Below are 26794 nucleotides of genomic sequence, written 5' to 3' on the forward strand. Positions count from 1 at the left end.
GATGAATTGCTAATCCATCGGCGCTGGAAACAGCGCCGCTCCGACACCGGACTAAAACTGGGGTCGACGTCATCCGAGGACGGCGCCGGGGGCAGCACCATAAGGGTCGGCGCCGGCGGAGGGGTCGTAAGGTCAACCGGCGTCGACCGGGATCCAGGCCTGGATCCCACGGGGGCCTGCGGCGTCGGGACCGAAGTCGACGACGGCACCGGAGCCGCCGGCTCGCTAGGCCTCCCAAACGGATCCACGGGGCCCGAAGGCACGCCGACAGGCCACGACGGCGGAGAGAGACTCCTTATGGCCACGAGGAAGTCTCGAACCTCGTCCGGAGTCGCGTTAGGCCCTGGGGCTAGAGGGTATGGGGCCGGACGCAACTTCTGTGGCTCCGACGGAGCCGCGCGGGTGGTGCCACCCGAACCCTCAGCTGAGCTGCACGAGGGGAGACAGAAGAGCGATGTCGCCTCTTTGACTTCTTCTTACTGTGCCTCGACTTACCTGAATGGGAGGACTTCGAACCCGACGAGCGGTGATGGCTTCGGCTCCGCGACCGGTGCCTCGACCTCCTCCTTGACCGGGACCTCGAGCGGCGCGCAGCCGACTGCCGGATCTCGAGGAGCTTGCGGGAAAGCTCCTGCCTAGCCTTCGAGGTCAAGGCCCGGCAGTCGGGGCACGACTCGGCATCATGGTCGGCCCCAAGGCAGTAGAGACACCAACGGTGGTGATCCGTAACTGACATCAGTCGGTTACAGGCGTCGCACGGCTTGAAACCGGGCATCCCTACCAGCACCAGGAGTCGAGGTCGACTCGAAAGATAAACCAAAAAAGTCCAAAAAGTTTAGTCAAAAAGTGACTAAAGGGTATGGTCTTCCCGGATCTGCGCTTACTGGTGCAGAAAAAAAGAAGCACTGACGTCAGCACGTGAGGGCGGCGTCCAAGTACTCCGACAAAGTCATCCCGACGACAGCTGCGGAGCCGCAGACGACGCCTAGCGATGCGCAAGGGTATTGCTGACGAAAAATCTTTCCGGATCCAGTCTGACGCCTGGGGATATTCTAAGGTAAGATATCTAACTAACGTGTTTCTTTCAGATTCCCTGGATAGAAACTCATCCAATCCCACTGAGATTATTTATTTTTCCTGAGAACTGCACCTCTTACAGAGGCATAACAAAATCATTCAGAGGGAAACCAAGAGGAAAAGTGAAAGATGAGAATGTCATCATTAAACCATCCGATATGGGCGGTAACATTGCCTTGAGTAGAGATAAATACATCGAAGAAGCACTTGGACAGTTGAACGACACCACCTGTTATGAGAAGGTTGACAGGTCATATTTAACTAACTTACAGAGTAGATATTTTGACCTACAGAAGGGGTGGTTTGATAACTAACTTCTCAGTTAGGATGAACGCCAGTTCCTGAAAAACAAGACACCTGTGACACCCACCTTCTACCTATGAGTCAAAGTACACAAAAACAAGGTTGACCCTCCGGGACGTCCTATAGCGTCCTCAAAAAATAGTCTATTGGAAAATACATCAGTCTGCGATGGCCATTTCTTATTTCCATATGTCAAAGGCCGAAGCTCAAATGTAAGAGACACAAAGGACTTTCTACAAAAAATACAAAACCTTCATTGGGGGCAGGAATACTGGGTTGTTTGCCTTGATGTAGAAAGTCTTTATACCAGCATAAGACATATAGATAGTTTAAGGGCGTGTAAATATTTCATGAAATCACAGAATATACATCTATTGGAACACACATGATTATCCAAACAAAAGAGATCCGACTCACTGAAAATGTATTTATGTTCAATAATGGGTGGTATAAACATTTACAGAGCATGTAGATGGGCACCTGCTTTGCCCTCAGCTACGTCAATCTCATGGTGGGCTTATGGGCTTTTGGGAGAAGCAGGTGCTCTCGAGTGAGGAAATGGAACAATGGATGGGTAAAGTTAGCTTATGGCTAAGGTATATAGATGATGTGTTTTTTTTGAGTGGGAAGGTAGCAAATGTGATCTTAAAGCTCTTGTGGCCAAACTTAACAGCAACATCAATCTGAGATTTACTATGCAACATAGCCAGGACACAATAGATTTCCTTGACCTGAGACTTACAGTGAATGAGGGCAGACTTTCTACTGATCTATTTAGAAAATAGACGGCAGGTAACTCTATCCTCCATGCTGCCACCCACCGAACTTCAGATGGAGTATCTCCCTGTAATAAAATAGTCACTCTTGTGATTTTGGCACCCTATTATGACCCTCAACCACCACCATTTTAACTGGCTTTAGTGTATTATTTTACGCTAGCCTTAATGTAGGATGGTCCTGCATATACCCGCTTCTCTTCTGTCCTGTAATCTTGCTGCCTTTCAGTGGGAGCTGTCACGGAGTGGAACAGTCTTGCCAAGAGCTGAGCATGTAGGATGTGCATTTGAAGGCGTGAAAGGGAGAGAGGTGTGGAATGTACTTTTTGGTCTCAAAGTGCAGTGTTGTGGGCGGTGGTGCACACGTGCTCGGTGTTGTACATTGAGGGATAAAGTATGTGATGCTATAAGCAGTTGTGCAGAAATGTGTATGGTATTGTGCATTGATGAGAATTCTGAGTTCTTACTATTGGGTTTGACATGGCCTCATGTCATCCTGCTTTCGGACTGTACCTTGCTTCAAACTTTTCTGTGTGCACAGTGGCGCTTGTAAGTTGTGTGGATGAGAATTATAGGTGCTCACTATTGGCTTTGACAAGACCTCATGTCATCTTATTGTCTGACTCTGCCTAACTGCTGCTTGCACAGCAGTGCTTGCAAGTTGTTTGGGTTATTCAAATTCATGGTCTTTCTGTTTTTCTAGCGATTGCTTTTGTTCAACGTACTCTGGAAGGCTTTGTGGGAGCTTCGTTAAGATAGAGGCTGGAAGATGTGACAATGGAGGAAGGGATGTGAGAGCTCCTTACTGCCATGGGGATGCTTGCTTGGAACTTGGCTAGTTCTGGTAAAATTCCTCTGGTGCTGGGAGGAGGTCTTTCACGAATCTTCTAGTGTGTTTAAAGCTGAGGGTTGGAGACTGAGAAATTGGGAGTTTGGAATCCGAGCGAGGGCAGACGTGTAAACCCTGGTTGCTGAGCTCTGACCCCAAGCTGTGAAGACAAGGGGTAACTAAGGCAGACAACATCAAGAGACAAAGCCTTTTTCCCAAAAACCCCTAATTGAAACAAGGGATAGAAGACCAAGGAAGCCCCATAAGTTTTATAACTAGATTCAACACTCGCTCAGGAGACTTCAAACAGATTCTGAAGAAAAGGTGGGATATTCGATCCCATCTTGAGTAAGAAACTAGGAAGGGCACCATCAGTCACATATCAAATGAACATATCTCTCAAGGATACGCTCAACAGTCACTTGACACCCCGCAAGACTAATTGGTTTGATCGAGGTGGGGGTTTCCACAAATGTGGGAAGTGCAAGGCCTGTAGCCATAGTGAGAATGTCAAGGAAGTCGCACTACAGAGAGTGAATAGGAAATGGAAGATTCCTAGAGCCATTAATTGTGGGACTGTCGTTTATGCTGTAACCTGCCCATGCCACTGGAATCAAGCTATCCTGGCTGACGAGGGCTGAAAGCCCGAAACCAGTCCTAGGATGCTTGTTTCCAGTCCAGGGAGGACCTGGCTTGGCAGTTCGGGCTGGACTGTTCCCATGGGGCACAGGGTCAAGACTGATTTGCATATGGCTGGGTTCAAACTGGAATGGCATGGTGAGCAAAAAAACGATGGATTTAGGCCCAGATCTCTGTACTGGGGTGAATGTATGACATTGTTCTGCATTCTGTCCATCAATTGTTGTTTTTGCATTTGTCACCCCGAGTGGGAAGGGTATGCTCAGACGTGAGTCCCTTGCTCTCCATGCCACTGGAATCAAGCTATCCTGGCTGACGAGGGCTGAAAGCCCGAAACCGGTCCTAGGATGCTTGTTTCCAGTCCAGGGAGGACCTGGCTTGGCAGTTCGGGCTGGACTGTTCCCATGGGGCACAGGGTCAAGACTGATTTGCATATGGCTGGGTTCAAACTGGAATGGCATGGTGAGCAAAAAAAAGATGGATTTAGGCCCAGATCTCTGTACTGGGGTGAATGTATGACATTGTTCTGCATTCTGTCCATCAATTGTTGTTTTTGCATGTGGAAAGTGGTACATTGGATTCACTACCTACCCAGTAAAGAAACATATCTTAGAACACTGGTGAGCTATAACTAATTAAGATTTTAGTTACAGTACAACTAGACATTGCCATTGAGCACAGAATAGGGATTGGACCCTAGCCAAGTATTTCGGTTTGGATACAGTCCCCAAACACCTGAAAGGAGAGAACCGCCTCCTAGCATTACACAGGTTGGAATCACGATTCATTGTACAAGCTGGTAGCATCTTTCCTACGAGCATGAATAACGATGAAGAACTGTATTCACATTTATGAATTGCCTGGTATCTTCCGTAGGCCCTACTCCATGAGTTTCTGGAGCTTTTAATACTAAATTATTAATATCTTTTTTCACTTCCTTTCCCTTTGACTGTTTGATTCACATGTCACAAGCAATGCCCATAACATATTTTAGCTTTCTGAGTAGTACTATTATGATTGAAAAAATTGGAATCATTCATGTGTCGCTGAAGGCTTTCTTACGATCTATGATCTTGACACTTAATTATTTTGTATGGTATTATTTATTGCTAACATAATATTCCTTTTCTTGGACAGAGAAACCATGAGGAAGCAGATACAATTGAAGATTAGCCACCTTTAGAAAGTTAAGAGCACTGCAGAATTGGGGATTTTCTGTGTAACAGTCGCCTCTCCTTTTCAGAACAAACTGCAGTAATGGGTTGTTGACCAATTAACATTCTAGATGTGGATCTGTCTGAATTTATGTTACTTTAATATTATGTGTTTATGATGTCATAATTAAAGGTATTCCGATATACAAAATACCTCAATCTCATGGAAGTGTCCTCCGTAATACACACACACAGACAGAGCAAGGGTACCAAACCCATTTTAGAATTTGTCTGGCCTTTCTACTCTGCCGATGAATAAGGATGTTTGCAGTTAGAAGATCAGGTACCATACGTATGAAACCAGTATATGAATACATGAACACAACATCAGTCTATCTATATGAGGATTGTACAGGCTCGTTTTTCCTGCATGTGATGGAGCATTGCTTTAAGTTTTTTTCTCAGTCTTTTCTTAACTGATTAATATCATGATTATAATTTTGTTGCACTGCACTTGACTATTGTAGTTCATCACTTGCATTTAAATTTCATTTCTGTGCAATCTAAAAGAACATTGGGGTTGAATTTTTTATATATATATATATATATATATATATATATATATATTCCAATCGTCGTTGCTCCCAATTGAAGACACCACACGCGATGTTTTATGCTTCCCCATTTATTGCTGAACCGGCTGCCACATCTACAGGTACGACTTCACAGCGTGAATTTGCCTCTTGCCATACGCGTTTCAGGTTTCCCCTTGTTCTCTGGCTTGGCTTCTGGTGAACAAGCGGCTACTCAGAGTCTTTCGCACCTGCGAGTAATCTTATAGTCCCGCCCTGGTGGGCGTGTGCATCAGTGCACTCTGGGTTTTGTAGTTTGGTAGTTTATATCTATAGTAGTTTTGGCCGCTGTACAGTTCCTCCTTTGATAATATCCCGTTGGGTTCGCTTGTTAGATCGCAGCCGAGTGTAGCATTCCTTCCGCCTTGTTCAGCTGGTAACATCGCTCCCAACCGCGCTGCAAGTCTCACAGCGCAAGGACCCGCCCTGAAGCAGTGGGGTATCTTCGTGGCCAGAGCAGGCCACTACATATTCCAATCGTCGTTGCTCCCAATTGAAGACACCACACGCGATGTTTTATGCTTCCCCATTTATTGCTGAACCGGCTGCCACATCTACAGGTACGACTTGTTCAGCTGGTAACATCGCTCCCAACCGCGCTGCAAGTCTCACAGCGCAAGGACCCGCCCTGAAGCAGTGGGGTATCTTCGTGGCCAGAGCAGGCCACTACATATTCCAATCGTCGTTGCTCCCAATTGAAGACACCACACTCTGAGTAGCCGCTTGTTCACCAGAAGCCAAGCCAGAGAACAAGGGGAAACCTGAAACGCGTATGGCAAGAGGCAAATTCACGCTGTGAAGTCGTACCTGTAGATGTGGCAGCCGGTTCAGCAATAAATGGGGAAGCATAAAACATCGCGTGTGGTGTCTTCAATTGGGAGCAACGACGATTGGAATATGTAGTGGCCTGCTCTGGCCACGAAGATACCCCACTGCTTCAGGGCGGGTCCTTGCGCTGTGAGACTTGCAGCGCGGTTGGGAGCGATGTTACCAGCTGAACAAGGCGGAAGGAATGCTACACTCGGCTGCGATCTAACAAGCGAACCCAACGGGATATTATCAAAGGAGGAACTGTACAGCGTCCAAAACTACTATAGATATAAACTACCAAACTACAAAACCCAGAGTGCACTGATGCACACGCCCACCAGGGCGGGACTATAAGATTACTCGCAGGTGCGAAAGACTCTGAGTAGCCGCTTGTTCACCAGAAGCCAAGCCAGAGAACAAGGGGAAACCTGAAACGCGTATGGCAAGAGGCAAATTCACGCTGTGAAGTCGTACCTGTAGATGTGGCAGCCGGTTCAGCAATAAATGGGGAAGCATAAAACATCGCGTGTGGTGTCTTCAATTGGGAGCAACGACGATTGGAATATATATATATATATATATATATATATATATATATATATATATATATATATGTGTGTGTGTAAAAAGTGGGCTGTCTTAGCACTTCCTCTCGGCGAACCAAAGACAACACGAGTCCCAAATTTTCAGGCACAAATGTTTTATTCTTCGAGCTGCAAAATCTGACGCGTTTCGGGCAGGTGCCCTTGCTCACAGATTATATTTTCTCCTCTCTGCGTTATCCTTTTACATTTACCTATTAATACTGCATATGCTCATCAATCCCTAAACCTTCAAAACCGGACTACTCAGTTCCCTTACCCATCTCTGAACCCTAAAACCCCCTTTCTACCCTGGGCCCTTACCCATCCATGAACACTAAAAAAATCCTTTAAAAAACCTTAATACCTTATATCTTTAGCTATCCTTGAACCCCAAAAACCCATTTAAAACTCTAAGCACTGAGAAACCTTACCAATCCTATAACCCTTAAATCCTCCCTTGAGTCGTGGATCATCTCCTTAAAATCCCAGCTGATACACCATCCTTGGCAGGGAGGAAGATCCCAACCCTACTATTTGCCGATGACACCCTGCTAATTTCCAAGACCCCGGTTGGCTTACAGAGTCTCTTGGATGGTTTTGATCAATTCTGCGAGCTAACAGGTTTAAAGATCAATACTGACAAAACAAAGTTCCTTGTTTTGAACCCTCCCAAAAAACTTGGACGGCCCCCCAGTGCTTAACTTGGCTCCTTTGGAAAGGGTCAAGGAATTTGATTACTTGGGCATACGCCTCCTTGATACCATGAAGTGGGACAGTGACCTCCACAAAATGACCCTAAGCCACAAAAGGGTGGTGGGGGCTCTTCTGAAGGAGCAGAAGGCATCCTCTATGAAACCTATCGCCCCGGTGCTCGACATTTATGCTGCTAGAGCCGTTAGTGCGGCACTCTATGGAGCAGAGCTATGGGGCTCTCAGAATATGAGCCAGTTGGTGCGCTCAGAGAATAACTTTCTGAGGGACTTGATGTCCCTTCCTAAGAGTACTCCCACTCTCCCCCTTTTGTTGGAAATGGGGTGTCGTCCCATCCAGGACCAGGCTAGGCTGCGTCCTCTTTTGCTGTGGGCTCGTCTGTGGAGGGTCCCGGAAATGGCCAGTTATGCCGAGGGGCTAAAGGAGATTTTAGGCTTGTCTGGTTGGGCAAAAATAAGGTGGTTAAGGGACGTGAAAAGCTTGCTGACTGATCTTGGTCTTGAGGGGGCTTGGCATTCTCGGTCTGCCCCTCCCAAATCAGTCTTGAAGAACTTATACTGGTCTTGGGTAACAAGTAAAAGAAATACCGATCTTAGCCTGTGCCATGCCTCCAGGGATTTTTTGCTTGTAAAGGATGTGGCAGTTCGGGAACTTTACTTGGACCTCATTACAATTCCCAGGGACAGAGCTCTGTTTTTTAAGTTCAGAACTGGTGCGTTGCCGGTGAGATCATTGACCGCCCGGTGGAAACCTCCGGCCCAAACTATTCCCTACTGTCCTTTTTGCCCACTGAAGATAGAATCGATCCCCCATTTTCTGTTTGTATGCCCTGCCTACAAAGCGCCCCGCTCCAGGTGGCTAAAGCCACTGTGCAGGGAGTTGGGTACTCGACAATGCAGCGTGGCCCTGCGAATTTTGAGCTCAGATACTCGCCCGCTGTATGTTTGTGGCTTAGCCAAATACTTAAGCTGGGCGTGGCTTATTAGGACAAAATGGCTTTTACTAATTGTTTAATTATGGTCTTTGTGACTTGACCTTTTTTATCCACTTATTGTTCATGCTTTTATAGGTTTTAATTAACTTGTTGTGTTTTTTATTCCTGTAATGCTTTTAAAGATATTTTCATATCGAAATAAAGCCACTTTGATTGATTGATATAACATAATAACTATGCCACTTAAAAACATACTGACCTACGTAGTGAAGAACAGTGTGATAAAGTATTAAAGAAAAGGCATGTGTGGCGCTTACCTGGTTGGTAACATACTGCGCGGAAAAGACTGAGCAGTTAATTAAATTAGTAGGAGCTAGGGGACACAGATTTAATCTTGAAGTACTGCGTCCTTTTTTAAATGTATTTGTGGCCTACAGCAAGATGTTCATGGATCTATCTGTAAAAGGCTGGGATGAGAGGACCCCAAATGGAGTCACCTAGATTTCTGTACACTCATGGAGGCCAACTTTGCATGCCATTAATCTCAGGATCAGATGTATTTATTTTTGAAGCAGTTTGTGTCATATTGTCTGCTTATTGACAACTTTAATAACAGTAGCATTCAATTGAGTCCACATTTGTTGTGGATTGCAGATATGAAATTAAAGATTAAATGGCACAGTGGTGGATTGTGCCGAAATTTATGTTGAAGTTGGATAATCTGATTTCTAATTTCTTGAGCTATTTTATTCAATATTAAAGGATAGAGTCCAATCACAGTACAAGGAGGATGGGAGGGTCAGTGAGGAATTAGCGTCAAGATAGTCGCTCTACCGGAAAGAAAGTTACCAAAGCTAAGTGACTTGTTCATCTGATAGAGACTTCTAGATGTACATTCCTCAACTTCTCAATAGATACTAAATTAGTATCTATTAAGACGTGGGTCTGTGAATTTGCTCAAACCAGAATGTCCTGCAGGACTGAATAGAAAAAAAAGGCCTCCTTGGCAAACCAGACTGTCCAGACAATAGAGCTTAGTGAATGTATGGAGGGATGCCCACGTAGCTGCCTGTCAAATGTCTAGGACAGAGATAAGCACACAGTCCTTCGGAGGCTGCTTTTTGACTTACACATGATACAATGGGAGATGGTTCTTTTCTGCCTTGACTTTTGTGTTTTCAAAAGCCGCATCACAACTGGAGACTTAAACAAGGATAACTGATTTCGCAACTGGAGAAAAAAAAATAAAAAGAGCTGGAAGACATCCAATAACTGTGTCCAGAGCAAAGCCTTGCCTGGCTAGTAACAAAACAAACAACAAAATGTCAGATAACTTTGCCCAGAACAGGTCTATCTGCTGTGTGCTGCACCAAGCCACAATTCTGTCCAAACATCAGGAGTATACAGCTTTTGTTGATGGACCCCTGGCTGTCAAGATGACAACCACCACCTCCAGAGGAAGGACACAGATGTTAAGCTGTTGCCGCTCAATCTCCAAGTATGAAGTTTAAAGTGTGAAGGCCTGAGTGCAAAACCCTGCCCTGCTTCTGTGACTGTAGATTCTCATGGAGGGGGGAGCTTGAACGGAGAGGACTTAGGCCCAATTGTTTTGAATCTTCTTAAGAGCTCAGAACCGGAGTGGCATTGTGGAAGGCATACAGGTGTCCTGAGATCCACTTGAGTGAAACTAGTCTGAGAGAGATGCCTTAGAAACTCCAACACGCAGAACTGCTGAACACTGCCCATTACTGAAGGTGGTGAACAGATCGAGCTAAGGTTTTCCCTATTCGTGAACAAGACTTTGAACCACCTATGGGAGTAACTGTCACTAGTGCTAGGCACCAACAGCTGAGCTCATCCGTAGAGGCATTCAACAGTCCTGCAAGATGGGTCACCACCATGAAAATTCCATGGTGGTCAAGACATTTCTAGAGGCACAGGACCTCCTGACACAGGTTTTGTGACTCCAGCATGCCCTGCTTGTTGCAGTACCACATATCAGTGTGTTGTCCATAGCACCTGTTCTTAGCTGACTTTTCATGGAGGGAAGAAAGGCTTTCAACACCAAACAAAATGCCTTCAGCCCCAGAAAGTTGCTATGGCGCAAGGACTACGCTGGCGTCCAGAGACTTCCGAGCGCCACTTATACCAGGAGACCACACCAAATCAGAAATTATGCATCAGTAACCACTGTCAGCTCCGAGTGGGGAAGTGAGAGGGGCTGCCGCTGACCCATTTGTTGTCAGCAACCACCTCTGCAGATCTTTTGCAGTCTCCTCCAAAATCTGTTCATGGTTTAAGAGATCCCCTTGATGTTGGGCCCACGGAGACTTCAGGTTCAAACTCTAGAGAGAGCCAGCATATGACACCAGACATACTTTATCAGCAGGATACAAGAGGCCATGAGACCCAGCAGCCTCAGAGTAGACCTCACTGAAATTCAGAACCGAGGCTGAAGGATCAGGATTATAGCCTGAAGAACAAGTTACTTACCTTCTATAACGATATATCTGTAAGAAACATTAGTTAGTTATAGATTCCTTACTTTAGAATTACCCCCAGGCGTCAGACCGGATCCGGAAAGTTTTTCGTCAGCAGTACCTCTGAGCGTCGGAAGGTGGCGTCGGTCGCTTCGCGTCCGTCATTGGCCTCGTGGTCGCCGAGATGATGTATCGGTAGCTACTGAGACGCTGTCCTCGCGCGCTGACGTCAGTTCTGTACACGACTTTCTGCGCAAGAAACGCAGAGCCATGCAAGACACTGACCACAGGTGCACAAAACTAGGGCCCTGAAAGGATGTCCTTAAAGCACAAGTTACTACTTGTGTAACAATATATCTGTAAGAGACATTAGTTAGTGATAGATTCCTTACCTTAGAATATCCCCAGGCGTCAGACTGGATCCGGAAAGTCTTTTCGTAGCAGTACCCTTGTGCATCGGTAGGAGGCGTCGCGAGGCTCCGCGTCCGTCACTGGCGTCGTATGCGGCAAGATGACGTCACGGAGACTACTTAGGCGCCACCCACGCACGCTGACTTCAGTTCTGTACATGACTTTCCGCGCCAGGGACGCAGAGCCATGCAAGAAACTGACCACTGGTGCCATGAAACTAGGGTCTTGAAAGGGGGATGACCTTAACCCTAGAACCAGGTGGCGGAACGGGGAGGATGGGTGGGGCGATAAGGAATCTATCACGAACTAATGTCTCTTACAGATATATCGTTACACAAGTAGTAACTTGTGCATCTGAAAGAGACATGTTAGTGATAGATTCCTTACCTTAGAATAGATACCCCAGCAATACCAACCTCGGTGGTGGGTCTGCGAACAAGATAACACCAGGAAGTCACGGAGCACAGAACGGCCAAAGAAGCTGTCTCTCCGGACCTGACTGTCAAGGCAGTAATGCTTGGTAAACGTGTGCAGCGAGGCCCACGTAGCTGTCTGGCAAATGTCCTGAAAGGGGACGCCGCGTCCCAAGGCAACAGTGGCTGCCGTTGCCCTGGTCGAATGGGCATGCAGCCCCACAGGAGGCTCCTTCTTAGCCAAGGAGTAACATGCTTTGATGCACAGAACAACCCACCGCGAGATGCTTCGTTTGTGCACAGCCCGAGCTTTTTTGGCGCCCACATAGCCAACAAAGAGCTAGTCATCCACCCGGAACTGCTGCGGACGCTGCAGATAGAATGCGAGCACACGTTTTGGGTCCAGACGGTGGAGCCTCTCCTCCTCTCTTGAAGGATGTGAAAGCGGAAAGAAGGTGGGCATAGTGATGGTCTGCCCGATGTGGAAGGGCGTGACAACCTTTGGCAATAAAGAAGAACGGGTCCTTAAAACCACCTTGTCCGGATGAACAGAAAGTAAAGGAGGCTTGGAAGAAAGAGCCTAGAGCTCACTCGCTCATCTGGCAGAGGTGATAGTGACCAGGAAAGCCGTCTTGAGAGTGAGAAGACGCAAAGGACAGTTATGAAGGGACTCGAAGGGAGCGCACATCAGATATGTCAAGACAAGGTTTAAGTCCCATTGAGGCATTATGAACTGCACTGGAGGAAACGTGTGCGTAATGTCTTTCAGGAAACGGTTAACAATCGGGGACTTAAAAAGAGAAGGCTGATCTGGAAACCGTAAAAAGGCGGAGATGGCTGAAAGATAACCTTTGAGAGTGCCCAGAGCAGAGTCCTGCTGGGACAAAAAAAGAAGGAACAGAAGAACTTCAGAGAGAGGGGCAGAAAGGGGATCCACAGCCTTTGCTGTGCACCATGCCACAAACTTGTTCCACCTGCAGGCGTATATCGTTTTAGTGGAGGGACACCTGGCTGCCAGAATGACATCACAGACTTCGGGAGGAAGATCGAAAGCTGTCAACTGTCGCCGCTCAATCCCCACGTATGTTGGTGGAGGCTGGACATGTTCGGTGGAGGACCGTTCCCTGCTGCTGCGACAGAAGATCCTCCCGAAGAGGCAGACAGATCGGGGATCGATCGTCATGCTGAGTAGCTCGGGATACCAGTATCTTCGTGCCCAATCGGGAGCCACAAGGATGACTTGGGCCCGGTCGCACTGAATCTTCTTCAGCACTCTGGGCAGAAGTGGTATAGGCGGAAAGGCGTACAAGAGACCGCAACTCCACTCGCGAAGAAAAGCGTCGCCGAGCGTGTGCCGCCTTGGAAATTCCAACATGCAGAATCGATGACATTGCGCGTTCTCTTCGGTGGCGAATAGATCTAACCAAGGCTCTCCCCACTGCTGAAAGAGACCTTGCGCCACGTCCGAGTGCAGACGCCATTCGTGATCCATCAAGCACCGGCGGCTGAGTTCGTCCGCCCTGGCGTTCATAGAGAACCTGCCAGGTGTTGAACCACCAAGGAAATGCCTTGATGTTCCAGCCACGTCCAGAGGCGCAGAGCCTCCTGACAGAGGGTCCAGGACCCCACCCGCCCTGTTTGTTGCAATACCACATGGCGGTGGTGTTGTCCGTGAACACCTGCACCACACTTCCCCAGATAGAGGGAAGGAATGCTTTCAGTGCAAGCTGGATCGCCCGAAGCTCCAACAGGTTGATATGGAGCCGGGACTCCACCGGAGACCAGAGTCCTCTGATCTCCGCCTCTCCCAAGTGGCCGCCCCATCCCAGGAGGGACGCGTCCGTCACTACTGTGTGCTCTGGTTGGGGAAGGGAGAGGGATCTGCCCTTGACCCAATCGCGATTCGTGAGCGACCACTGCAATTGTCGTACAGTGCTCTCCGAGATCTGGACATGATCGGACAGGTGCCCTGATGCTTCGCCCACTGGAACTTCAGGTCCCAATGCAGAGCCCGCATATGCCATATGGCATGTTGCACTAGCAGGATGCAGGAGGCCATCAGGCCCAGGAGCTGGAGGGTCATTCTGACTGAAACCCGGGACAGAGGCTGAAAGATCGGAATCATAGCCTGAATATCCCGGACTCGCTGCTCGGGAGGATAAACCTGAAACAGCGTTGAATCCAGAACCGTTCCGATGAAGGGGAGCTTCTGAGAGGGACTCAGGTGCGACTTTGGCACGTTGATGGAGAAGTGCAGGAGGTCGGCCGTAGTCTGAAGGTGGTGGACAACTGCCTGGGGCAAGCCTGCCTGCAACAGCCAGTCGTCTAGGTAGGGGAAGACTGACACCCCCGACCTGCGCAGGTGAGCTGCGACCACCGCCATCACTTTCGTGAACACACGAGGGGCACTGGAAAGGCCGAAGGGGAGCACAGCAAACTAAAAATGCTCCTGGCCTACCGTGAACCGCAGGTAACGCTGGTGGGTCAGCAGGACGGGGATGTGAAAATATGCGTTCTGCAAGTCCAACGCTACCATCCAGTCTCCAGGTAAGCCAGAGTCAGCATTTTGAACTTCTCCTTCCGGAGGAAGCCATTGAAGTTCCGGAGGTCCAAGATGGGGAGCAGGCCCCCTTTGTCCTTCTTGGGGACCAGAGCGTAGTGGGAATAACAACCACTCCCTACTTCTGGCCCAGGAACGCGCTTGATAGCCCCCTTGGCCAAGAGGGCCGTAACTTCCTAGTGGAGAAGCACCAAGTGATCCCTCGACATGCGGTGGCACCGAGGTGGCATGGCTGGACGGGTGGACTGAAAGGGAAGAGAATAACCCCTGCGGATGATCTGCAACACCCACTCGTCCGATGTGATATCACGACAGTGGTGGAGGTAGTGATGGAACCTGCCACCCACTGGCGTGGGGTGCCCCACAAATCTCGGATTAGGAACGTTTGGAGGTAGAAGCAGCGGGGGCGGAGGTTGACTGCCCCACACGCTTGTCCCAGAACCGCCCCTGCGGAAGCCGCGTCCACGCTGAGGCTGGTTCTGCACAGGCTTGTTGAAGGAACGTGCCTGGGCGCCCCTGCCTTGGCCACGAAAGGAGAAAAACCCAGGAGTGGCTGAACTCTTCGTGGAAAGACCTAAGGACTTGGCCGTGGCCCGTGAATCCTTAAAGCGCTCCAGCTCGCTGTCAGCCTTATTGCCAAACAGGCGAGTGCCATCAAAGGGCATGTCCATGAGCGAGCTCTGGACATCAGGCGAGAACACAGTGGATCGTAACCAAGCGTGGCGACGCAGCGCCAGTCGTAGAAATCGCCCTGCCCAATGAGTCAGCAGTGTCCAGACTACACCGAATGGCGAACTTAGCCGCATCTTACCCTCAGCAGCTGCCTGGGAAAGAACGTCATGGACCTCCTCGGGGCACTGAGGTAACACCTGAGCAACCGTGTCCCACACTGCGTGGGAATAGCAGCCCAACAAACAGGCCCAAGCTGGCCGACGAGAACAACCGCTTACCAAACAGTTCCAGCTTCTTAAAGTCCTTATCCGGCGGAGCCGTGTGAAAGACACTCTGCGACGTCGAGGCCTGGATGACCAGACTCTCAGGCGTGGGATGAGTGGTCAAGAACGCAGGGTCACCAGGAGCCGGACGGTGACGCCTGGTAATGTTTTTATCCACAGGGGCCCCTGTGGCCGGCCGCGACCAAGTGCCCAACAGGACGTCGGTGAGAACGTCGCTGAAGGGAAGCGGAGGCTACGACGAAGCCGAAGCCCTCTGGAGCCCCTCAGTAAGGAGGTTAGTTTAGAGGGCTACGTTAGGAAGATCAAGATTGAGGACCTCAGCAGCCCGACGGAGCACCATCGTGTAGGAAGCGCCCTCCTCTATCATAGGCGGGGGAGAGGCAAACCCCGGGTCAGAAGAGACATCGAGGTCGCCGGCGTCCTCCACATCGTCCACCCAGTCCTGCAGCACCGGACCTTGTGGCGCTGGGGCTGGAGCCAACGGCAGAGGATCCTGTGGAGCCAAGGCTGGATCCGCCAGCAGGCTACCAGGATCTGGACACGAGACCGCGGGGCCCGAATGCGCGCCGGCGGGAGCCCGAGGCCTAAAAAGGCTGGCAAGAAACTCTTGCACCTGTTCGGGAGTCGCCGACGGACCCGGGAAGGCGGGTAGGCCGCGGGACTCCCGGGCTCCAAAGGAGCCACAGGGGCAGAGCTCCTGTCCCCCTCGTCCACATCCGAGGACCGGCGGGGGAACGTCAGAGAACGAACACGCTTCTTCGACTTCTTTTTATGTCGTCGCTTACCGGAATCCGATGGCGAAGACTTGGAGCCCGAGGAGCGAAGACTGCGGCTCTGCGAGGGGTCTCGGGAACGGTCCCTGGACCTGGAGCGGCGTTGGGATGAGTGCCGGACATCCAGCAGCTTCCGGCGCCGCTTCCTCAAGACCTTTGGTCCATGGCTCGACAGTCCAAGGAGTCATGGTCAGGCTCTAGACAGTAGAGGCAAACATCATGGGGGACCGCCACCGACATGTTGCAATGGCAGGCCCCACACGACTTAAAGCCAGGCATCCCTACGTGCACCAGGAGAAAGAGGGGAGACAAAAGTCTCAAAAAGTGACTAAGGTACGTGCTCTATCCGGATCTGCGCTTGTTGGCACGGAAAAAGAAAAAACTGACGCCAGCAAGCATGGGTGGCGCCTAAGTAGTCTCCGTGATGTCATCTCGGCGCATACAATGCCAGTGACGGACGCGGAGCCGCACGACGCCATCTACTGACGCGCAAGGGTACTGCTACAAAAAGACTTTCCGGATCCAGTCTGATGCCTGGGGATATTCGAAGGTAAGGAATCTATCACTAACGTGTCTCTTTCAGATCTAGAAATCAGTTTGCACAAAGGGAGGATGGGTGGGGCGGTAAGAAATCTATAACTAACTAATGATTCTTACAGATATATCGTTACCGAAGGTAAGTAACTTGTTCCTCTGAAAGAAACACGTTAGTAGTAGATTGCTTACCTTAGAATAGAAACTCCAGGAATACCAACCCCGGTGGTGGTGGGTCTGCGAACCAAGATCACACCAGAAAGTCCTAGAGAACAGAATGGTCAAAGAAGCCATCTCTCCGGACTGGACTATCCAGACAGTAGTGTTTCGTAAACGTGTGCAGTGATGCCCACATGGCTGTCGGACAGATGTCATGTAGAGGAACTCTTCATCCTAAGGCAGTAGTGGCTGCCGTCGCCCTGGTGGAATGGGTGCATAGCCCCACAGGAGGCTCCTTTTTAGCCAGAGAATAGCATGTTTTGATACACAAAACGACTTACCGAGAAATGGTTCCCTTGTGTACGGCCCGACCTTTCTCAGCGCCTATGTAGCAGACAAAGAGTTGGTCATCCACCCGGAACTGCTTTGTGAGATCCAGATAGAACAAAAGCGCATTTTTTGGGTCCAGACGGTGGAGCCTCTCTTCCTCTTTCGAAGGATGCGGAGGCAGAAAGAAGGAGGGCAAAGTGATAGTCTGCCCGATGTGCAAAGTAGTGACAACCTTAGTCAGGAAGGATGGACAAGTCCTGAGAGCTACCTTGTCCGGATCAACAGATAGGAAAGGAGGCTTGGAGGAAAGAGCCTGGAGCTCACTCACTCTTCTGGCAGATGTGATGGCTACCAGGAAAGTGTTGTGTGTCGATTTAGATACCGTATATAGGTTTCCCGATTTATGTCCTTATATAGGCACAATTCGCATTGCCCATATTTAGGCATAGAAATCCTACCCTTATTTAATCATTATCCATGCTAACCAAATACAGGCATGGCCACCTACATCCGTTCATCTACGTCACGACGAGTTCTTGGAAAACCAGACTCTTAAGCCTTTAGGACTTCTCCTTCCTTGGATATTTATTTTTTCCAAGAACTAATTTATTATGCATGAACATCTATTCCTTAGGGGTTCATTCATGACGTTCTTCTGCCCGACTTTTACGTCAATACTGGCATTCCTAAACACCTTCAAGGTATAAATATACCTTCACTTACCATGGCAAAACATGGTTCGGCTGCCTACTTGTACGACACGGCTCGCCACGGCAAGTTCGGAAGGAAGTCAAGTCCCCGCCTCACGCACTGATCAGACGCTGTCATCCTCCTCGCAGAGAATCCAACTCCAGTGTGCCTGACTCCCCTTGCGGGGTGTTAGAGATCAAGACTCGGAAAGAGATTCCAACCTCACTCATTCTAAGGTATGGAGCGGACTAGAACCTAGAGGGACTTTTGGCAAATCTTGACAACTATAGCTAAACTAGACTATAGACAAACAGAACCTACTTTTTACCTCGTACTACACTTAGGTTCGGTACACTGGGGTAGAACTAGCTAGAAGCATCAGCTGAGTATTAACATTTTAGCCTGTGTTATTTATGTATGTATTTTTATGAATATCTGCCATAGCTATAAACCATGCTATTACAGTATTATTTTATCTTACTGCTAACGCTGTACATATTATACTTCGCATTGTCTTACAATTGTAGCAGTTCATATCTCTTGCACGAGAAATAAGACTGTTCAATAAACCCTTTTTATTGATACGCCCGTCTATCCATTTCTGTGTAACTCTGTAGAAACGAGGCATGCACGATTGACTGAGTGAAACTATTATCTATTGTTTCCACGATTCTGAGATTGTTCCGATTCTAAGGGAAACAAAGTTGTCATGTTTATGCGGTTGTCCGAGACTAATCCCTTCTTGTATATTTGAGAAGTTTCTAGTGACCTCTGAGTTAGCTGGCACACACAAGTAATTAAGTTTAATGTACTCCATAGAGACATACTGACCTCAGTCCTATGTAAAAACTATAGTGTATATTATTCCAATGCACAGAGCCTATCAGGAATATAGGAACTACAATACAGTAGTGTTTCGTAAACGTGTGCAGGGACGCCCACGTGGCTGCCCGACAGATGTCATGTAGAGGAACTCTTTGTCCTAAGGCAGTAGTGGCTGCCGTCGCACTGGTGGAATGGGTGCTTAGCCCCACAGGAGGCTCCTTTTTAGCCAGAGAATAGCATGTTTTGATACACAAAACGACCTACCTAGAAATGGTTCCCTTGTGTACGGCCCGACATTTCTTGGCGTGGTTCCCTTGTGTACGGCCCGACCTTTCTTGGCGCCTACGTAGCAGACAACGAGTTGGTCATCCACCCGGAACTGCTTTGTGCGATCCAGATATAACGAAAGCACACTTTTTGGGTCCAGATGGTGGAGCCTCTCTTCCTCTTTCGAAGGATGCGGAGGCGGAGAGAAGGAGGGCAAAGTGTTGGTCTGCCCGATGTGAAAGGCAGTGACAACCTTAGTCAGGAAGGATGGACAAGTCCTGAGAACTACCTTGTCCGGATGAACAGATAGGAAAGGAGGCTTGGAGGAGAGAGCCTGGAGCTTACTCACTCTTCTGGCAGATGTGATGGCTACCAGGAAAGCAGGTTTAAGTGCCAGAAGCCTCAAAGGACAGTTGTGAAGTGGCTCAAAGGGAGCGCACATTAAATAGGTCAAGACTAGGTTCAAGTCCCACTGAGGCATAATGAAGGGAATAGGAGGAAAGAGAGTTATGCCTTTCAAGAAGCGATTAACCACTGGGGACTTGAAAAGAGAGGGATGATCTGGAAGCCGAGGGAAGGCAGATATGGCCAAAATATAGCCCTTGATAGTGCCCAGAGCAGAGCCCTGCTGGGCTAAAGAAAGAAGAAACAAAAGAACCTCAGAAAGCGGGGCAGAAAGGGGATCAACAGCCTTTGCTGTGCACCATGCCACAAACTTGTTCCACAGCAGGCGTATACCGTCTTAGTAGAGGGAGGCCTGGCTGCCAAGATGACATACGTAATGATTCTCAAAAAGAATCAAAGACAACAATAAATTTCTCAAAATATGAAAAGTTAGCAGTTATTCAATATTAGGACAATAAAGAAAATATTTTTAAGAATCATTTATTCACTTTCATATCTATCATTCAGGATAAACCGGAAACCGTGTTGTGTCCAGAACCGCTACGATGAAGAGGAACTTTTGAGAGGGAATCAGGTGTGACTTCGGCACATTGATGGAGAACCCCAGCAAATGTAGGAGGTCGGCCGTAGTCTGGAGGTAGGAGAAGACAGCCTGGGCCGAGCCCGCCTTCAACAGCCTGTGGTCGAGATAGGGGAAGACTGGAACCCCTGATCTGTGCAGATGAGCTGCGACCACCGCCATCACTTTCGTGAACACCCAAGGGGCGCTGGTAAGGCTGAAGGGGAGCACGGTAAACTGAAAGTGCTTGTGGCCTACAGTGAACCCCAGGTAACGCTGGTGGGCCGGCAGGGCGGGGATGTGAAAGTAGGCATCCTGCAAGTCCAACGCTACCATCAAGTCTCCAGGGTCGAGGCCAGACAAGGCCTGAGCGAGCATCAACATCTTGAACTCCTCCTTCCAGAGGAAGCGGTTAACGTTCCTGAGATCCAAGATAGGAAACAGGCCCTTGTCCTTCTTGGGCACCAGAAAGTAGCGGAAATAACAACCACGACCTACTTCTGGGGCAGGAACGTCCTTGATGGCTCCCTTGGCCAAGAGTGCCAAAACTTCCTGTTGGAGAAGGCCCAGGTGATCCTCCGACATGTGGTGGTATTGAGGTGGCATGGCTGGAGGGGTAGTCTCGAAGGGGAGGGAGTAGCCCCTTCAGACTATTTGCAAAACCCACCTGTCCGACGTGATGGTGCGCCAGTGAGGGAGGTGATGGCGGATCCTGCCGCGCCCTAGCGTTTGATGGCCCTGGAAAGTCGAACCAGGAGGGTTTGGAGGTTGCTGCCGAGAGGGGGGGATTGGTTGGTGGACTGCCCCCCCCCCCAGCCCCCTTAACCACAGCGTTGGTTCCCACATCTCCGGCCGTGAGAAGGTTAGGGAACCTGCTTCGGCCTGTTGCTCTGGGCGGGAAATAGTGGGGCGAAAAGCAGACTGGTCTGGGCGGCTGGAGAAGCCCAAGGACTTGGCCGTAGCCAGAGAGTCCTTGAAACGCTCTAGAGTGCTGTACGCTTTGTGGCCAAAAAGGCGACGGCCATCAAAGGGCATGTCCATCAAGGTGTTCTGAACATCCCCTGAAAAGCCAGTCGATCTCATCCAGGCGTAGCGACGAAGTGCAACTGATGTTGAAATTGTCCTGCCCCGAGAGTCAGCGGTATCCAGCCCACAACAGATTGTAAACTTCGCTGCATCCCTCCAGGCGGCGACAGCCTGGGAGAGCACTGCCCGGGCCTCCTCCGGACACTGAGACAGCACCTGCGCACCGTATCCCACAGAGTGGGAATAACAGCCCAAGAGACATGCAGTGTTTACCGACCGCAGGCCTAAGCTGGCGGAAGAGAAAATCTTCTTCCCAAGGTGGTCCAGCTTCTTGGATTTCCTTGCCGGTGGAGCGGTAGGGAATGCGCTCTTTGAAGTGGAGGCTTGGACCACCAAGCTCTCTGGGGCTGGGTGTTGGGAAAGGAAAGTGGGGTCGTCCGGAGCAGGGCGGTGGCATCGGGCAATCATCCTGTCCACGGGAGCCCCCGTGTAGGGCCTGGACCACGTGCCCAAACGGACATCGGTGAGGGCCTCATTAAATGGCAGCAGAGGCTCCGAAGAGCTTGCAGCCGGTTAGAGCACCTCTGTCAGGAGGTTAGTCCTGACCACCACCATAGGAAGCTCGAGGTTGAGAGCCTTAGGCACCCAACGCAACACCACTGCGTATGACGCTCCCTCCTCCGTAGCCACGGTAGGAGGAGACAACATGCCTAAGTCAGGGGAGGTGTCGGGACCTCTGGCATCCCCAGTTCCTCTCTCCAGTCCTGGTCAGAACCTAGCTGATCAGTTAAAGGGTAACCTGACCCCTCTCAGTCCTCCTCATCCTCAGGTTGCCAATCTGGCCGATAATCGACCCCAGCAGTGAACAGGGGTACAAAAATCCCACTTGGCACTGGGTCCAGCGTCGGACGACGCCGGTTCGACTCTGGGTTTACATCGGGATGGAGGCTGGGGACGATGCCGGCTGTGGAAACGACCAGCGTCTGTTGCGGTGCCGACTAATGAGGTCAACCGAGTCGACAGCAGAGAAGGCCTAGAGTCCCCAACAAAGTCCGTGGGGCCTGAAGGCACATCGGCGGGTTCAGGCTGCCCAATGATGGCATGCATCGCTTCATACAAAGTTGGGAGGGAGTGGCTCCGGGTCCCGAGAAGGGAGGGAAGCCCGGAGCCGACACTTCTGGCTCCGCACGCGGAGCCTCGAGAGGGGCACCACCCGCATCCCTCGTTGCGTCAGCCGACCGCCAGGGAGAAGTCGAAGAGCTATGATGCTTCTTCAACTTCTTTTTGTGCTTCGACTTACCTGACCCCGAGTGCGAAGACTTCGATGCCTTGGACGAGTGGTGGTGGCTCTGCGACAGGTCCATTGACCTCCCTCTCGACCAGGAACTCAAACGGCGCAGAGCCGACTGCCGGCACTCAAGCAGCTTCCAGGACCGCTCCCGCAAAGCCTTCGGCACCATCGATCAGCAGTCGGAGCACGACTTGGGGTCGTGGTCGCACTCCAGGCAAAAGAGGCACATGCGGTGCAGATCCATAAGTGACATCAGTCAGGTACAAGAACAGCAGGCCTTGAAACCGGGCATCCATCATGCACCAGAAGTCGATGGATTCAAGAAAAGAAGTCAACAAAGTCAGTCAAAAAGTGACTGGAGGTACCGCTCTCTCCAGATTTGCGCTGGCTGGCGCGGAAAAAGAAAGAACGGACGTCGCACTCCAGGCAAAAGAGGCACATGCGGTGCAGATCCGTAAGTGACATCAGTCAGGTAAAAGAACAGCAGGCCTTGACACCGGGCATCCATCATGCACCAGAAGTCGATGGATTCAAGAAAAGAAGTCAACAAAGTCAGTCAAAAAGTGACTGGAGGTACCGCTCTCTCCAGATTTGCGCTGGCTGGCGTGGAAAAAGAAAGAACGGACGTCAGCGTGCAAGGGATGCGTCCAAGTAGCTATCGCGACGTCATCTCAGCAACCACAACGCCGGACACGGAGCCGACCGAAGCCACCTTCCGACACACAGAGGTACTGCTGTCGAAAAACTTTACGGATCCAGTCTGACGCCTGGGGGTAATTCTAAGGTAAGGAATGTATAACCAACGTGTTTCTTTCAGAATGTCCTTGACTCTTTTCAGGGGGGAAAGCAAAAAAAACAAACCGTGTCCAGAATGGCGCAGATGGAGGGCGCAGATGGAGGGAAGCGTTCGAGGAGTCAGGTGTGACTTTGGCACATTGAACCCCAAAGATGACATCTGTCTTAAACGTTGACTGTTAACACACATTTGCATGCGCGCACATATAGGATAGTGTTCTCTGAAATAGACCTGTTTATATTTACACTTCTTCATGGGCATATTATCAGGGCCTTGAACATTCTGTACCAGGCTTAAGTTCACTGCACAAAATGTTTATGTTTGTTGTTGTCCGCCCGGCGACAGCCCTGCAAGGGTAGAATCAATAATGATGACCTTACTGGGGCTCCGGTATGATAACACGGGCGAAGTTTATTACATAAAAAACACTAATCCTTTGTTTAAACACAGACACAATTTGCTGTCACAGTTGAGGTAGCACCATGCTGGAATTCCAGCCTAGCTGAATCCTGTTTACCTTCCTGAGAAGGCGGATAGCCTGCCCTGTTATGCAGAGGGCTGTTGTACAATCTGCGGCGTCCTCCTACATACCGCCACGGATCGTGATTCTGCGCGTTGCGCCTTACGTCACCGTGCGGCGCAGTCTACCAATATTGTTATTAGAACGTTGCAGGTATGCCCTGCAATGCTCTCATACATACCGCAGCCGACCGTGTTACTACCCATGATGTCTTTTCCCCTGTGGACACGCCGCAGAGCCAGACGGCAGCCTGCTACCAATTATAAAACTTTGTAGTCCTTACCTCAGGTCTGGTGAATACATTTTATAATGTTCTGAATAGCCATTCTACTACATGGGGGTCAACTTCCTGCTGGTCTTCTTCCCATGATTCCACATTCTTACTCCCAGAAGGCTTTGGAAAGGGTTTTGTTACATCTTGCAAAGATGGCAACCTTTTTTATCACTTCTTCCCTATCCAAGATGGCGAGTGTTTTATCACTTCCTGTCTATGGGTATATATGGGGCTGATTCCTTCATTTCCTTGCATTGCAACACTCCTTGCTCCTGCTTGTGTGTCCTCGCTCCTGCTGGAGAATATTGCTCTCGTCTGGTGATTCTTCGTCCCTGTTGGCACTTTCTGTTCCTGTTTCCTTGGAGCCTTTTGCCCTGGAGTGTCCCGTCTTCTGGCTTGGTTCTTTGCTAAACTCTTTTGGCCCCTTCCCTGGTCTTCTACTTTGGTCTCCTTTTTCATTTCCAGGATTCTCCACCTGCCTAAGAGTTTTTTCTCCTTTAGGGCTTTTCCTCTTTGGGACTCCTTCTGGAAGGCACAGTCTGCTCTGGTGTTATACTGTCCACAGCACCGTGGCTACCGGAAAGGGTTGCCCTTACCTTGGACAAGCCAGAAACTGCTAGAACCGAAAACTAACAGAAAAAGTCGGGAACCTTTCCAGTGCACCAACGTTGATATGAGAAGTTCAAATCCTGACATGCTCTACACAAGAACGAGCACCCAGATGAAACGCACCCGCAGGTAACTGGGAGATAGATCACCCTGAGGTATACTGGCAGATTTGCACTCCCTAAACCAACTAGATTAGGGAGCGCTAAGTAGGAGTATAGATATGATTATACTTGTAGGCTTAATCAAGATAATAGCATGATGGTTGAATTGTTAATCTTATTTACAAATCTAGTAATGCGGATTAAGCTTTTCCTTCTTTTAATCATTGCAGCGCACGTATTTCAGAATGCTTCAATAAATGATTGAAATGCCAATTCAAGTATTTCTTGTGTCCCCCTTTGGGCATGCAGGAATTACAAATAAAAGTGACTGATAGGTTTCCACGATTTCCTTGGGGAGTTAGAGTTGTCATGTTCTGAGGTTGCACATGCCCTCTGGCACCTTGTAAGGTTTAGAGGTCCAAAGGTGCACTGTGAGCTACCCAGGACTTAGGCCAAACATATCCTGATGGTGTGCGTGGAGACAGTCTCGCACAGTTTTGATGTTTATGTTGTGCAAATAAACAGTTTTACTGATTTAGTATGAAACATATGAGAAATGGATATATGCATCCTGCATGTCAAATGCCACCATCCAGTTTCCAGGGTTGAGCGCAGCCAAGGATAGGGTAGACAGTTTATAGTACTGCATATAGTTTTCAAATAGATAAATACCTGATATTTAATATAGAAAATGAGATGTCTGTATTAAAATCATGATAATTTATTTTAGGTACTAGTGTTTGAGAGATTGAGCCAGCTAACAAGTTTCGCCCCTTGAGGAGAGCTCAGGCCTGGGGCTTTTTCAAGGCTAATAAAAAGACAGGTCGGTTTCCCTCAATATGTGGTCCAATGATGAAAAGATCAGCAGACCGAGTCTGTCTGCTGCAATTATCCCAATAAAAGCAAATGAAATAGCATGTTTACAACTATGAGCCTGTATCGATGTTTCCCGAACCCTGGGTGGGTCCAATAGATATTGAGGCTCCCTCCATTTAGATCGACTTGAAAGAGTGAATGCACTTGTCCCCATGAATAATGATAAGGATTGGCACAAACAGACTAATACTGACTATGCCGAAAACCGAATTAGCAAAGCTGGACTGCAGTGACTATAAGCCTCATCTTTTTACCCATACCTTTGAGGATATTTATGTATTGCTGCCATGCTACTGGGACAAGCGCATTCGCGCACCAGGTTAAGTGGAGAAAGTGGCGCCCTGACAGTGGCTGGGTGCAGCCTCCTTTGAGGTCGAACCGGGACCAACTCAGAGTCAGAGAGCACAACAGGAACCTTGTCTCCTAGCATTGATGGGGTCGGCAACTGCATTTCAGGAACCATTGTGGACTGTGGTGCTGAAATCGGAACTGGAACCAGAGGCGACCCCATGATGGGCTTGGCAGGTCCAACTGACACTGGGGGCGAAACTGCAGGGGATATTCCAGACGGAGGGCCCCTCGGCTCCATGAGGCCCAAAGGCGTGCATGAAGGAGTCGGCAAGGATTCGATGAGTCAGAGCATGGCGTCACAGAACTCTTCGATATAGGAGACAAAAGGTGCTGCCTTTTCACCTTCTCAGGAGAAAGTTAATGGCCGAATCCTGCTTAGAATTCTTGTGTTTTTTTCTTCGACTTACCTGACGACTTTGATCGAGATGAAGACAGACGTATAGAACTGAGACCTCTCTATCCGCAGCAGCAGGGCGAGTGTCGTTCCCCAAGTGCATTACCCCCCCTCAACCCCCCCCAATTGGGACAGTCGTGATTTCTCCCAGTTTATAGCAAAACCAGAGCGGTCCCCGAATATGTGGAAGATATTTCGCTGTCTATCCAAAGAGTGATACAATTAAGCCAAATATAGCAATTTGTCATCGGCGTACAGTGAGATGCATTTGTTCACACCCTAACTTCCGGGCCAGACTCACGCCTGCGCATTCACCTGCACCCATGCCACCAAGACCTCTATAGCCAGGGCAAACAACACAGGTGAGACAGGACACCCTTGACGCAAGCCCCTTAGTACGCTGAATTTCTGCATTGTGTGGCCGTTAATGCACACTCTGGCTTTAGGTTGGTCGTACAGCAGTTTGACCAGGAAAACATTTTAGGTCAATTACCTTTAATCAAATGAAACAAGAAAGCTGATAAATGAACACCAATAGAGCAACATATCGAAGTTGCAAAACTTCCACATGTTGCCCATGAAAATTAGTAAGCCTCCAACTTCAGAATTCACTTGCGCATCTTCAAATATAGCCTACACCAACTTTGGGCGTCCAAAAATTCTCACTCACACACATTCTTTCTCATCTACCCTTGCTCAAAAAGCATGTTCTCATGAAGTAGTATATACGTTGCCTTACAACTGT

At 49.3% G+C, this 26794-nt stretch overlaps 1 protein-coding gene across 16 annotated transcripts in view; it reads right to left on the reverse strand.

Annotated features, from left to right (window-relative positions):
- AFDN (afadin, adherens junction formation factor) overlaps positions 1-26794 on the reverse strand; it is a 1598291-nt gene that overhangs the window by 141456 nt on the left and 1430041 nt on the right. The window lies entirely within an intron of this gene.

Source organism: Triturus cristatus, chromosome 6 (assembly GCF_964204655.1).
Source record: "Triturus cristatus chromosome 6, aTriCri1.1, whole genome shotgun sequence".
NCBI lineage: Eukaryota > Metazoa > Chordata > Amphibia > Caudata > Salamandridae > Triturus > Triturus cristatus.